Source organism: Aptenodytes patagonicus, chromosome W, assembly GCF_965638725.1.
Source record: "Aptenodytes patagonicus chromosome W, bAptPat1.pri.cur, whole genome shotgun sequence".
Taxonomy (NCBI): Eukaryota; Metazoa; Chordata; class Aves; order Sphenisciformes; family Spheniscidae; genus Aptenodytes; species Aptenodytes patagonicus.
This window is the reverse complement of record NC_134981.1, coordinates 30219104-30231907: the sequence shown is the minus strand read 5'-3', so window position 1 is coordinate 30231907 and position 12804 is coordinate 30219104. Positions and strand designations below refer to the sequence as shown.

At 44.4% G+C, this 12804-nt stretch overlaps 1 pseudogene; it reads right to left on the bottom strand.

Moving 5' to 3' along the window:
• Window positions 1-7633, bottom strand: part of LOC143172223 (uncharacterized) — a 67990-nt pseudogene extending 60357 nt beyond the window's left edge.
• Between the last annotated feature and the right edge of the window lie 5171 nt (window positions 7634-12804).

Here is a 12804-nt window from a genome sequence, read left to right as displayed (position 1 = left end):
GAATAAAATAACATACAAATGGAGGTATAAGGGAATTGTTTAATTACAGTATGCCTGACTGGAATTCCTGTGTGATGTATTATACTCACTGCAGTAGAGACTGAGACTTGTCAGATGCATATGTCTCTTGAGGTATCTGAATGGAAAAAAAATTTTAACAAGTTAGTAAAAAAGTACTTCATTATTTATTTTCTCAGCATTACTACATGCTTATCTTCTTCCTTCTGTAACTGAGTTGGGAAATGAAATTTTTAGATCAGATCTTAACATACTTTACTAATACGATACAAAAGCCATTCCACTTAAATATTTTTTTTATTTGTGCTATTTGAAAAAAATGTTGAAAAATAAATCAAGATTCAGAAAGACAACACTCACCCAGAAGGAAAACATACCTACGCAAATAAGATATGATTGCTTTAAACTTCAGGTGTTTTATACATCAAAAGACCAAAACACAAGGTATTTTTATTTCAACTCCCAGTTTTAATCTTTTTTTGTAACAATTCCCTCTTTTAATTAAACACGACAGGGTGCTACTCCAGAGACTGTGGAGTTTAGTACACAGCTCTCAATATCCCTGGAAAAGGAAGAATCAAGGAACTTCTTAGCTGACAAGACCTGCACATCAGCAAGCTCTAAGTGGCATGACAAGTCAGGGCCACTGCATAGGAAAGGGCATGTGGGTAAGGAGAGAGCTAATGTCAGAGCAGGAGCCAAATTCAAACTCTTTAGTAAAAGGAGCTTGGATTCGCTTTTTGTGCCTCTGACCATACTTTGAGGAAAGGGAGAGATCTCCTCGAGTTTGGAAAAAGGAGCCTTTATGCAAAGTCTAAGGCAACCTAGGAATGATTAAGATAGGCAAGCGAACTGCAGAACGGTTCTCTTCCAGATGAGCTGACGACTGGGGATTACTAGCGGACTATCAGCATACTGGCTGCAATTTCAAACAAATCATTGACATACAGTGGAGAACATGCATAGCATTTTGAAAACACTGGGAAAGAACATCTTGGTGTGGACACAAAATGATGACTTATTTGGCTTGCACAAGGTATTAGCTACACAATAAGAACAACCATTTTAGCAATGACCTGAAGAGCAACAGGTGGAGATCGCCCAGTAGGAAGGACTGCTTAAAGGCTCCCTGGAACAGAACAGATTCTTTAGAAACAGTTTGTGAAACAATTATTGACTGATCTAGTTCCAAAATATGGCAATGGGATAGTTGGCAGAAAGTTATTGACTTTGCTAAATACACCCTTTGTACAAATCAGCCTGGGTATTTACACAGAACATTATCCAAAGACCAAGCAAGGTCAGGAGGATAGCAGAACAACTACTAAATCTCTTTGCTTGGGTAACATTGCTCAGAGAGATGCTTAAAGCTCAATGAGCTACCTTCATATCTCAGAAGAAGGAGAAGCTATGCAGTCTGCTAAAAAATTAGGTTCTAAGCAAAATCAGCGTATTGCTCGTACCAACAGATTGGTTGAGAGGTTTTCTCAAATCATAAAAGTTACACAAATACTATTTGTGGCCAGTGACTGCAAGTACTCGGAACAGCCTTTTGTCCTGCTCTTTTGCTTTCGGTAAGGAAATTCAAAACTCAACTGATTTTTTGCATTTGAGCACTTATTTATACAGCCAACTATCTGAGGGGATTCTGGATGTGTTCCAAAAAAAGACTAACATTTAAAAGCTCTAATAAACAACTTTAGGTGCACTTCACCAAACTGGGCAAGAAAAAAAAGCCCAAGAAAGGTGAAAGCACAAATCATGATCATGAGGCATGCCTGAACAAGCCATGGAATAGGGTGTTAACAGATAATAGAAACAACTTGACTTGCCAGTTGGAAAGGACCTGAAGGCTATAAAATCTGCTACCTGTATATCTACTGCATCTCTGGTGGAAGAAAAGTCTTACTGACAATCTCTTACATGGTAGAATCAAAGATAGGACTCCATATCCCAACCCCAGTGCCCCCCAATCCACCTGAAGTGCAAGGCAAGCCAAGACTCCTTGGCACAACTGGAACAGATGTTACATTTCCTGAAAAAAATCACAGCCACTCTGGGCTGCACAACCCTCATATCACATCGTATCAAGATGCCATATTCACATACGATCATCTCTGATGATGCAGTAGAAGGAAAAACTTCTGTGTAATCACATTCCATGTTGGCTTTCAGAGTGGTTGAAGAGCCACACTGGTGCAATCCACACATGCAAGTATCAAGGATGATAGGCCAATATTGTTCTTCACAGCCTTCAGTAAAGATTTAAATTTGATACTGTCTCCATGCAGTGGATGAGCAAGCTGCCAGTGGCACACTCTATAGGTCTCTCAAAAAAAAATAATAGTGAGAGTTACCCAAACTATTTGGTGAAAAGTACTAGGGGGTTCTTTGCTTTTTTGTCTCTTCCTTTTGGGGACAGGAGGTTTGTCCTTAGACTTGGAAGAATCCCTTATTGGGATTGCAGACTGGCTACTCTGGTGAGAGCCACAAAGCCAAAGACTTAGGTCAGGCAGCATAGTCGGATCAGCTCCCAGAGGAAAAAGGGAGAGAGTAAATGGGCATTCTTCTCCTTCCCTCTGTCCTTGGAAAACTGTGATAAACTTCAATCAAGACAGCCCTGGGACATGCAAACAGCAGAATAAACTTATGGAGAAAAGCCTTTGAAATAACAGCATCTTTTTGATTTTGTTCAGTTTCCCGCACTGTCAGTTGAGCCAAATTTATTTGCAATTCTGTAACCCTCTATAAAAACATTCACTTCAGTAGATGGAATGTCTTTTTTCAATGTAGTTTTTGTCATTTAGGAAGCAGTTTAATTCTTTAATTAAAAAAAAAAAACCTCTTATATTGGAATAAGGATGCATACATAGTGGTCTTTGAACTGGTGAATCCATAGCGCTATAGACAGTATAATAGTCACAGGTTTTAAAACAATCTCAGTTAAAGAGTAGGAATCTGTTTCTAATTATTTCATGAGCATGTCATATGCAGGTGGAAAGCTGATTGCTCAACTGAACAGAATTTTATGGGCTAGCTACCAACTGTGGCAAATATATTAAAAGGTAGGCTAATTAGTAGATTAGGAACTCAGAATTATCCATAGAGTAGAATAATTACCCCATCATCACACAAACAGACATTTTATTCTGCATTTCAGATTATTATCTCTTTCTTTTTTAAAGAAACAATTGTCCAATCATTGGATCACAGCTAATCTCATAATGAGTAACCAAGGGTGTATTCTGGCATGGTTAACCCAGGTGGTTATCTTTCAGCTCCTGAAGGGGACTAATACTAAAAAGTTTGTGCTCCATGACTTCTTCATCTTTCTCATGGGCTTGTTCCTCAAATTTGAAAGGTTATACCCTCATGAAATACCAGGGAAGACTTTGATACATTCCTAGAGAGAATGTGCTACACGTGACAACTGTCTTGCCATAAAATTCATTTCAGCTGCAAGCCACCAGGCTCTTTTGCACATAAAGAATGGAAGGCCCAGTGAGTTTATTAATAATTAATAGCTAGATATGTGTAGCAGGAGACGTATCATTTCTATACCTACTGGATTTATATGTTTTTCCTTCAGACAGTATGTGTGATCACAAAATTTCTGTATAAAACAGATTTCTGGAAAGGGAGCCCCTAGAAAGAAAAAAAAAAAAAACAGAAGAAAAATACAGTAATTAAAGGCAGTTTTGATTGCCTTAATTTCTACATAACTTTCCATAACTCCATAAATTTCCACATAAATTTCTACATAACTCAGTAATTGAGGTATATGTATCAAAGCTTCTGATATGCAATGGACTTAAGTGGTTAATCAGTCTATCTAACTAGTTTTTGAAACTTCAGTATAGGAGAGGTCAGAAATTAATAAAACCAGCTCTGGAAAAAAAAAAAAGAGAAACCCTTAGGGTTGGACCCTTAGGCTTCAAAACTAAAACACTGCTACTGACATTAATAAAATACCCATCAAATTAATCTTTATGGTATGTACCTCATCACCAAATTGCTACTATACAGGTATGCACAAATGCATGGATAATGAAATACTAGTTCCAACTTAGTGAATATAAAATACCACAGGTAGAATGCTAAAAATACCATAATCTATTACATTTACAGAAACAAAAAAAACCCTAACCCTCAGACAAATCCCCACTCCACAAACTGAACAATTAGTCAAATAAACATGTCTTAAATCATGTATGTTGAATGTTGCCAGGTTTTCATTCCAGTGGATAACCACAGCTAAGTTCAAAAGGGGATGATGCTTCTCTCCTCAGACAGAACTATTGAGCAACTATGAAAGGTTCAACATCAGGAAATGACAGCGATAGGAAACATTTCCACAGATTTCAATGGGCTGTAGATAAGATTTATATTAACTCAGAGTAGGTTGATAAAAAAAGATAGTTTTGAGTCCCCTCAGTTCTTCAAATTGGCAAAAAGACAAACAAAAAAAAAATCTGGAAGAACACTAAGAACACCTTGTATCACTTGAAGAGTAGGCAGTCTCTCTATTGCTGGAATAAAATGTACAGGATGCAAGACAAATGAATTATATAAAAATGCCAAGGACGTACCAGTAAAACTATTATGTAACTACAACATGCTTGCTCATGCAACCTGCTTTAAAGGAGTTATTAGGGAAGATTTTAAGGCTTTAAATGAGTGTGCATGCATTTATGTTTAAAAATAATTAATCATAGAATCATAGAACCATTTAGGTTGGAAAAGACCTTTAAGATCATCGAGTCCAACCATTAGCCTAACACTACCAAGTCAACCACTAAACCATGACCCTAAGTGCCATGTCTACACATCTTTTAAATACCTCCAGGGATGGTGACTCAACCACTTCCCTGGGCAGCCTGTTCCAATGCTTGACAACCCTTTTGGTGAAGAAATTTTTCCTCACGTCCAATCTAAACCTCCCCTGGCACAACTTGAGGCCATTTCCTCTCGTCCTGTCACTTGTTACTTGGGAGAAGAGACCGACGCCCACCTTGCTACAACCTCCTTTCAGGTAGTTGTAGAGAGCGATAAGGTCTCCCCTCAGCCTCCTTTTCTCCAGGCTAAACAACCCCAGTTCCCTCAGCCGCTCCTCATAGGACTTGTGTTCTAGACCCCTCACCAGCTTCGTTGCTCTTCTTTGGACACACTCCAGCACCTCAATGTCTTTCTTGTAGTGAGGGGCCCAAAACTGAACACAGTATTCGAGGTGCAGCCTCACCAGTGCTGAGTACAAAGGGACGATCACTTCCCTAGTCCTGCTGGCCACACTATTTCTGATACAAGCCAGGATGCTATTGGCCTTCTTGGCCACCTGGGCACACCACCAGCTCGTATTCAGCCGGCTGTCGACCAACACCCCCGGGTCCTTTTCCGACAGGCAGCTTTCCAGCCACTCTTCCCCAAGCCTGTAGCGTTGCATGGGGTTGTTGTGGCCGAAGTGCAGGACCCAGCACTTGGCCTTGTTGAATCGCATACAGTTGGCTTCGGCCCATCGATCCAGCCTGTCCAGATCCCTCTGCAGAGCTTTCCTACCCTCGAGCAGATCAACACTCCCGCCCAACTTGGTGTCGTCTGTAAACTTACTGAGGGTGCACTCGATCCCCTCGTCCAGATCATTGATAAAGATATTAAACAGAACTGGCCCCAATACTGAGCCCTGGGGAACACCACTTGTGACCGGCCGCCAACTGGATTGAACTCCATTCACCACAACTCTTTGGGCCCGGCCATTCAGCCAGTTTTTCACCCAGCGAAGCATATGCCCGTCCAAGCCATGAGCAGCCAGTTTCTCCAGGAGAATGCTGTGGGAAACGGTGTCAAAGGCTTTACTAAAGTCCAGGTAGACAACATCCACAGCCTTTCCCTCGTCCACTAAGCGGGTCATCTTGTCATAGAAGGAGATCAGGTTAGTCAAGCAGGACCTGCCTTTCATAAACCCATGCTGACTGGGCCTGATCACCTGTTTGTCCTGTACATGCTGTGTGATGGCACTCAAGATGATCTGCTCCATAACCTTCCCCAGCACTGAGGTCAAACTGACAGGCCTGTAGTTCCTAATAATGCACTTAAATATCCCTATCCAAATTTTGTATGTTAAATTTAAAGAGAATTGATATATTAACAATATTAACTTTTTTCAATACTATATGCTACTATAGCTACATATGACTATTACATGTATAGATTCCATTTATTTTATTCTGTTCAAATACAATACACATATCTAAATAAAAAGGATATCCCTATATATATTTCAAACACTTCAACTTCTCAGTTATAGTACATAGGAAGGATAGAGAAATTAAGAGTAAACCTATTTTTCAAATATTAAAAATGTGCTGAACATTTTTCTTTCTGAACTATGAGCTAAAATATGGATTTAATAAGAGAGCACATACAGTTCATAAGAATGAACTTCATGCAACACAAGTTTAAATAGCATAGACTCAGGCAACATCCACAGCAACAGTTCATAGAAAAAAAACAACACAGACTGGAAAAAGAATCTGTCCTACCTTCATTAATTCTTATTTCAGTTGTTAAAGCCATGTTCTTATTAACAAAGGACAACCTTTGCAAAATAAAAAAAAAAATGCCGTCAAACAGTTGTATCCTCCTTTTTTCAGTCCTATAAACTCAAAGGGCAGTTGAGGCCAGCCTAAGTCATTATTAGCCTCCACTGTCAGGACACTGCTAACCTCACGCTGGGCGAGTGCACCTCTAACACTAACACCAACTGTAAAGGACCCCCAAACTGTGAGGATACCCCTGATACTGTCACTCTGCATAGAAAACCTTAGGTAGGGAGGTACGTCACTGCTTTACATATTTTCAAGCAATACCGGGCCAGAAAGCGAGTACAAATAAAAAATGCAGCTGCTGGGCAGTTTCAATCTTTGCCATGTCTTAAAGAATACAAGAGAAAATGTCATGAAAATAACATTAAGTTAAAGTTGCGGAGAAATAACATCAGCAGCAATCCTATTTACTGGTGTTTTCCTTATTTCCTCCGAATAGGATTCTGATACGTTTCACTTCCACTGACTAAAATGTTATTCTGGAGGGTCCAGCAGCACAAACCCAGAGGCCCACAAGATATGTGTAAAATCAATGGGGCCCATTTGTAGAGCTGGGAACTACCGAGTCCAAGGGTACACAAAACTGGTCTGAACAGAAAATAAAAGAAAACAAAAAAAGATGAAAAAAAATTAAAATACATATTTATAAAATAATCGAGAAGAGCTGTTTTGCACTCTGGGATTTCAGATGCGGAGGGGTGGTTCCTGTGTGTGGCTGGGGTTTTCTTGAAATCAAACCCAGAGCTCAGCAGGCCCGGGACAGCGGCCCACCTCGCCTCAGGGCGGCCCGGGAGTGAGCCTCCCCAAGCCCCGTGTCCCGCAGCCGCGGGCCCCTTACTTCTCCCTGCGCCACGCCTGCTGTCATGCATGCACAGGTACACGCAGCACAGAGAAACACCGCGTTACCACCTTCTCCTACGGAACTCCTCTTCCTCCACATCACTCCCTGTCACAGAGCCCTCCACGACGGTATGGTTGCTGTCACTATCACTTTCCCTGCCGCCCCACTCCCCCATGGTGGCGGCACTGCCACCCCTCCCCCCAGGGCACTGCGCGGCTCTCCTCAGCAGAGGCGGTGGCAGCCATCTTGTGGAGGCCTGCACCCAGCAGCACCTCGCTCCCCCTCAGGTAGCACTTGCCAGCTGGGGCGGGGGTTAGGGAGAGGTAGAGCGGGAGAGGAGAGCTCGTCCACAAACAAGCGTTGCGTCTCGGATACGGGTAAGATTGGAGTGGCTGCCCAGTATAAGTTAAAGGCAGCTCTCCCTTTGGCGCCACTGTGATGAGTCTCCCTCAGCACGACTGGCATCGGCCTGCTTGGGGTGGCAATGCCATCCCCACACCTTCAGCAGGAGTTCCTGCCTCCTCACTAGCATTGGGCTCCTGGTTTTGGCCCGGCTGCACACATCATTCAACAGGGCCATGAAGCACTGAACATACTCATACTGACCTGCGTATCATCTAAAATCGCTCCCTTTTCCTTATTTATGTACTTCCATAGCCACATTTAAGCAGCTAACTTAATCTGTTGTCCTGAGCACAATGATTGGTTCATGTGTTCAAGAGTAGGAATGTGTTTGAGATAATCAAATTATTAGTTGCCAATATTTTCACAATGTTCGCAATAGCACTCTGGTACGTAACCCTGCGATCATCTGTTAATAACAGCAATGTTTTCCTCAGGCAGACCATTCTTCCTCAGGGTCCTGGTTTTGGCAGGGATAGAGTTAATTTCCTTCCTAGTAGCTGGTACAGTGCTGTGTTTTGGATTTAGGATGAGAACAATGTTGATAACACACCCATGTTTTAGTTGTTGCTAGGTAATGCTTACACTAGCCAAGGATTTTTTAGCTTCCCATGCTCTACCGACTGAGAAGGCTGAAGGTGCACAAGAAGCTGGGAGGGGGCACAGCCAAACTGGCCAAAGGGACATTCCATACCATGTGACGTCATGCTCAGTACATAAACTGGGGAAAGCTGGCCGGGGGGGCCGCTGCTCGGGGACTGGCTGGGCATCGGTCGGCGGGTGGTGAGCAATTGTACTGTGCATCACTTGCTTTGTGTATTATTATTATTATTATTATACTTTTATTTCAATTATTAAACTGTTTTTATCTCAACCCACGAGTTTTTCTAACTTGTGCTCTTCCAATTCTCTCCCCTATCCCACCGGGGGTGGGGGGAGTGAGTGAGCGGCTGCGTGGTGCTTAGTTGCCGACTGAGATTAAACCACGACAGTCCTTTTTGGAGCCCAACGTGGGGCACGAAGGGTTTGAGATAATAACAGGTTAATCGGAGTGTATTAAGGAACTTATATCTGTTAATAGTTGTGGGTCACAACGTTGGTTTCTCTGTTCTCGATATTGATTTGTATAATCTGCATCGTGATCTTTTTCCTGCTGTACATGTTAAAGATTGGTGTTGGGTTTTGCAGTTTGCTGTGGTCTGCAGTAATTAGTGATGTCTCGCTTGGGAGGTTTGTTTTTAGAACATTGACCTTGACGTTAGCGTGGTATGTAAACTTCGCAATGAAGCCGTTACTGTACCACGGAGACCATTTCGTGGAGACAACTAGCAATTGCAGTAACTTTTCTGAGAGTTTTTTTTACAGAGGAAATAAAGAATGGCAGTGTCACTACCTTCTTCTATGATGTTTCCTCCTTCATTACAGTAACTTTTCAGTATTTTGAACAGCCTTGGGTAGTTAAGATACTTCTATTGGTACTTCTTGGGAATATTGTTTCAGTTTTGTCTGAAGTTGGTAAGCAATTTAAGAATATCATCCAGAGATCTGCCCCAAAGCCGAATAGTTATGAGTGGTAGGGTGTGTGGGACAAGATGAGCAAGTACCTAGGCCAATGGGCACCCCCAGTGTTTTGGAACTTCACCCCTGAGCAAGTGCGGAATCCTGAAGAGTTAGTAGAATATTTGGAAAAAGTATGCTGTCACCCTGGCAACTCCAGAGAGATGCAGATCATTGCAACGTGCTGGGGCCTGGCCCATGCCTACCAGGCCCTGTTCAACACGATTCAGTACCCTCAAAAGGAAGAGAAGGTCTCTGGCTCTGACAGTAAAATGACACGCACTGCGGTCACTCAGACCCGGGCAACACGCCCTGTGGCTGAGCCAAAGAACAAGCCTGTGCCGATATCAGTCGCCCCTGTACACAAGAAGAAATCTTGGAAGCGAAAGTCGGCTCGTTTAGTAAGGGAGGAAGAAGCTTCTTCTAAAAGGGAACCGGAGGAAGAACTGTACGAGTACCCTGGAGAAGGGCCATCACGAGAACGGGAGGAGGAGAGCCGGCCGCTGATCAGGGAGGAGGAAGAGGAAGAACTCATAAACGAGGCCGTGACCACCCGATCTCTATCCCTGAGTGAGCTGCGAGATATACGAAAAGATTTCAGCCGTTGTCCAGGTGAGCATATTGTCACCTGGCTGCTCCGATGCTGGGATAATGGGGCCAGTAGCCTAGAATTAGAGGGTAGGGAAGCCAAGCAGCTGGGATCCCTTTCTAGGGAAGGGGGCATTGACAAAGCGATTGGAAAAGGGACACGAGTCCTCAGCCTTTGGAGGCGACTCTTGTCAAGCGTGAAGGAAAGGTATCCCTTTAAGGAAGATGTCATATGTCGCCCAAGCAAGTGGGCCACCATGGAGAAGGATATCCAGTTCCTGAGAGAATTAGCTGTGCTGGAGGTGATTTATGATGACCTGAACAATGAACAGCCATCCAAAGATCCAGACGAAGTCAAGTGCACACGACCCATGTGGCGGAAGTTTATAAGGAGCTCACCATCATCATACGCCAACTCATTGGCAGTGATAACCTGGAAAGATGGAGAGGAACAAACAGTGGATGAATTGGCTAGTCAACTCCGGCAATATGAGGGAAGTCTCTCTTCCTCCATCGTCTCGGCTGTGGAGAAACTGTCCCGGGAGATCCAGCAACTCAAAGAGGATAGGTCCTACTCCTCACCTATACGGACCAGTATCTCGGCTATTAGGAGTCAGCGTTCTTTTGCTCAAGAGAGAGAATATAAAGGGTACACACCACGGGGCACCCTATGGTTTTACCTGCGTGACCACGGAGAGGACATGAGGAAGTGGGATGGGAAACCTACTGCAGCCCTAGGGGCACGGGTACGTGAATTGCAAGGGAAAACAATCACAGAAAGAGGTTCTTCCAGGAAAATTGCTGCTCCAGTTTCCAGCGGGCAGTTCCCCAGAGAGAGTAGAAGGGCTGATCTTACTCCTGATCTTAATGAAGAAACTTCTGACTCGTACGTACAAGAAATGAGAAACGAGTACTGTGATGAGGATTAGAGGGGCCCTGCCTCCAGCCAGGGGGAGGAAAGGGACAACCGGGTTTACTGGACTGTGTGGATTCGGTGGCCTGGCACATCAGACCCACAGAAGTATAAGGCTCTAGTAGACACCGGTGCACAGTGTACCCTAATGCCATCAAGCTATATAGGGGCAGAACCCATCTGTATTTCTGGGGTGACGGGGGGATCCCAACAGCTAACTGTATTGGAGGCTGAAGTGAGTCTAACTGGGAATGGGTGGCAGAAGCACCCCATTGTGACTGGCCCAGATGCTCCGTGCATCCTTGGCATTGACTACCTCAGGAGAGGGTATTTCAAGGACCCAAAAGGGTACCGGTGGGTTTTTGGTATAGCTGCCTTGGAGACGGAAGAAATTAAACAGCTGTCCACCTTGCCTGGTCTCTCAGAGGACCCCTCTGTTGCGGGGATGCTGAAGGTCGAAGACCAACAGGTGCCAATCGCTACCACCACGGTGCACCGGCGGCAATATCGCACCAACGGAGACTCCTTGATTCCCATTCATGAGCTGATTCGTCGACTGGAGAGCCAAGGAGTGATCAGCAAGACTCGTTCACCCTTTAACAGTCCCATATGGCCAGTGCGGAAGTCTAATGGAGAGTGGAGACTAACAGTAGACTATCGTGGCCTAAATGAAGTCACGCCACCGCTGAGTGCTGCTGTGCCAGACATGCTAGAACTTCAATACGAACTGGAGTCAAAGGCAGCCAAGTGGTATGCCACAACTGATATTGATAGTGCATTTTTCTCAATCCCTTTGGCAGCAGAGTGCAGGCCACAGTTTGCTTTCACTTGGAGGGGCGTCCAGTACACCTGGAACCGACTGCCCCAGGGGTGGAAACGCAGCCCCACCATTTGCCATGGACTGATCCAGACTGCACTGGAACAAGGTGGAGCTCCAGAACACCTGCAATACATTGATGACATCATCGTGTGGGGCAACACAGCAGGAGAAGTTTTTGAAAAAGGGAAGGAAATAGTCCAAATCCTGCTGAAGGCTGGTTTTGCCATAAAACAAAGTAAGGTCAAGGGACCTGCACAGGAGATCCAATTTTTAGGAATAAAATGGCAAGATGGACGTCGTCAGATCCCAATCAAGTGACCCGGAAGAAGAACGATTTCAAATGGGGCCCTGAGCAACGACAAGCTTTTGAACAAATTAAAGAGGAGATAGTTCACGCAGTAGCCCTGGGGCCAGTCCGGGCAGGGCAAGATGTAAAAAATGTGCTCTACACCGCAGCCAGGGAGAACGGCCCTACCTGGAGCCTCTGGCAGAAAGCACCAGGGGAGACTCGAGGTCGACCCCTAGGGTTTTGGAGTCGGGGATACAAAGGATCCGAGGCCCGCTATACTCCAACTGAAAAAGGGATATCAGCAGCATATGAAGGGGTTCGAGCTGCTTCAGAAGTGATCGGCACTGAAGCACAGCTCCTCCTGGCACCCCGACTGCCGGTGCTGGGCTGGATGTTCAGAGGGAGGGTCCCATGTACACATCATGCAACTGATGCTACGTGGAGGAAGTAGGTCGCCCTGATCACACAACGGGCTCGAATAGGAAACCCCAGTTGCCCAGAAATCCTGGAAGTGATCATGGATTGGCCAGAGGGCAAAGATCTTGGAATATTGCCAGAGGAGGAGGTGACGCGTGCTGAGGAGGCCCCAATGTATAATGAACTACCAGAAAATGAGCAGCAATATGCCCTGTTCACTGATGGGTCCTGTCGTCTTGTGGGAAAGCATCGGAGGTGGAAGGCTGCTGTATGGAGTCCTATGCGACAAGTTGTAGAAACTGCTGAAGGAGAAGGTGAATCGAGCCAATTTGCAGAAGTAAAGGCCATCCAGCTGGCTTT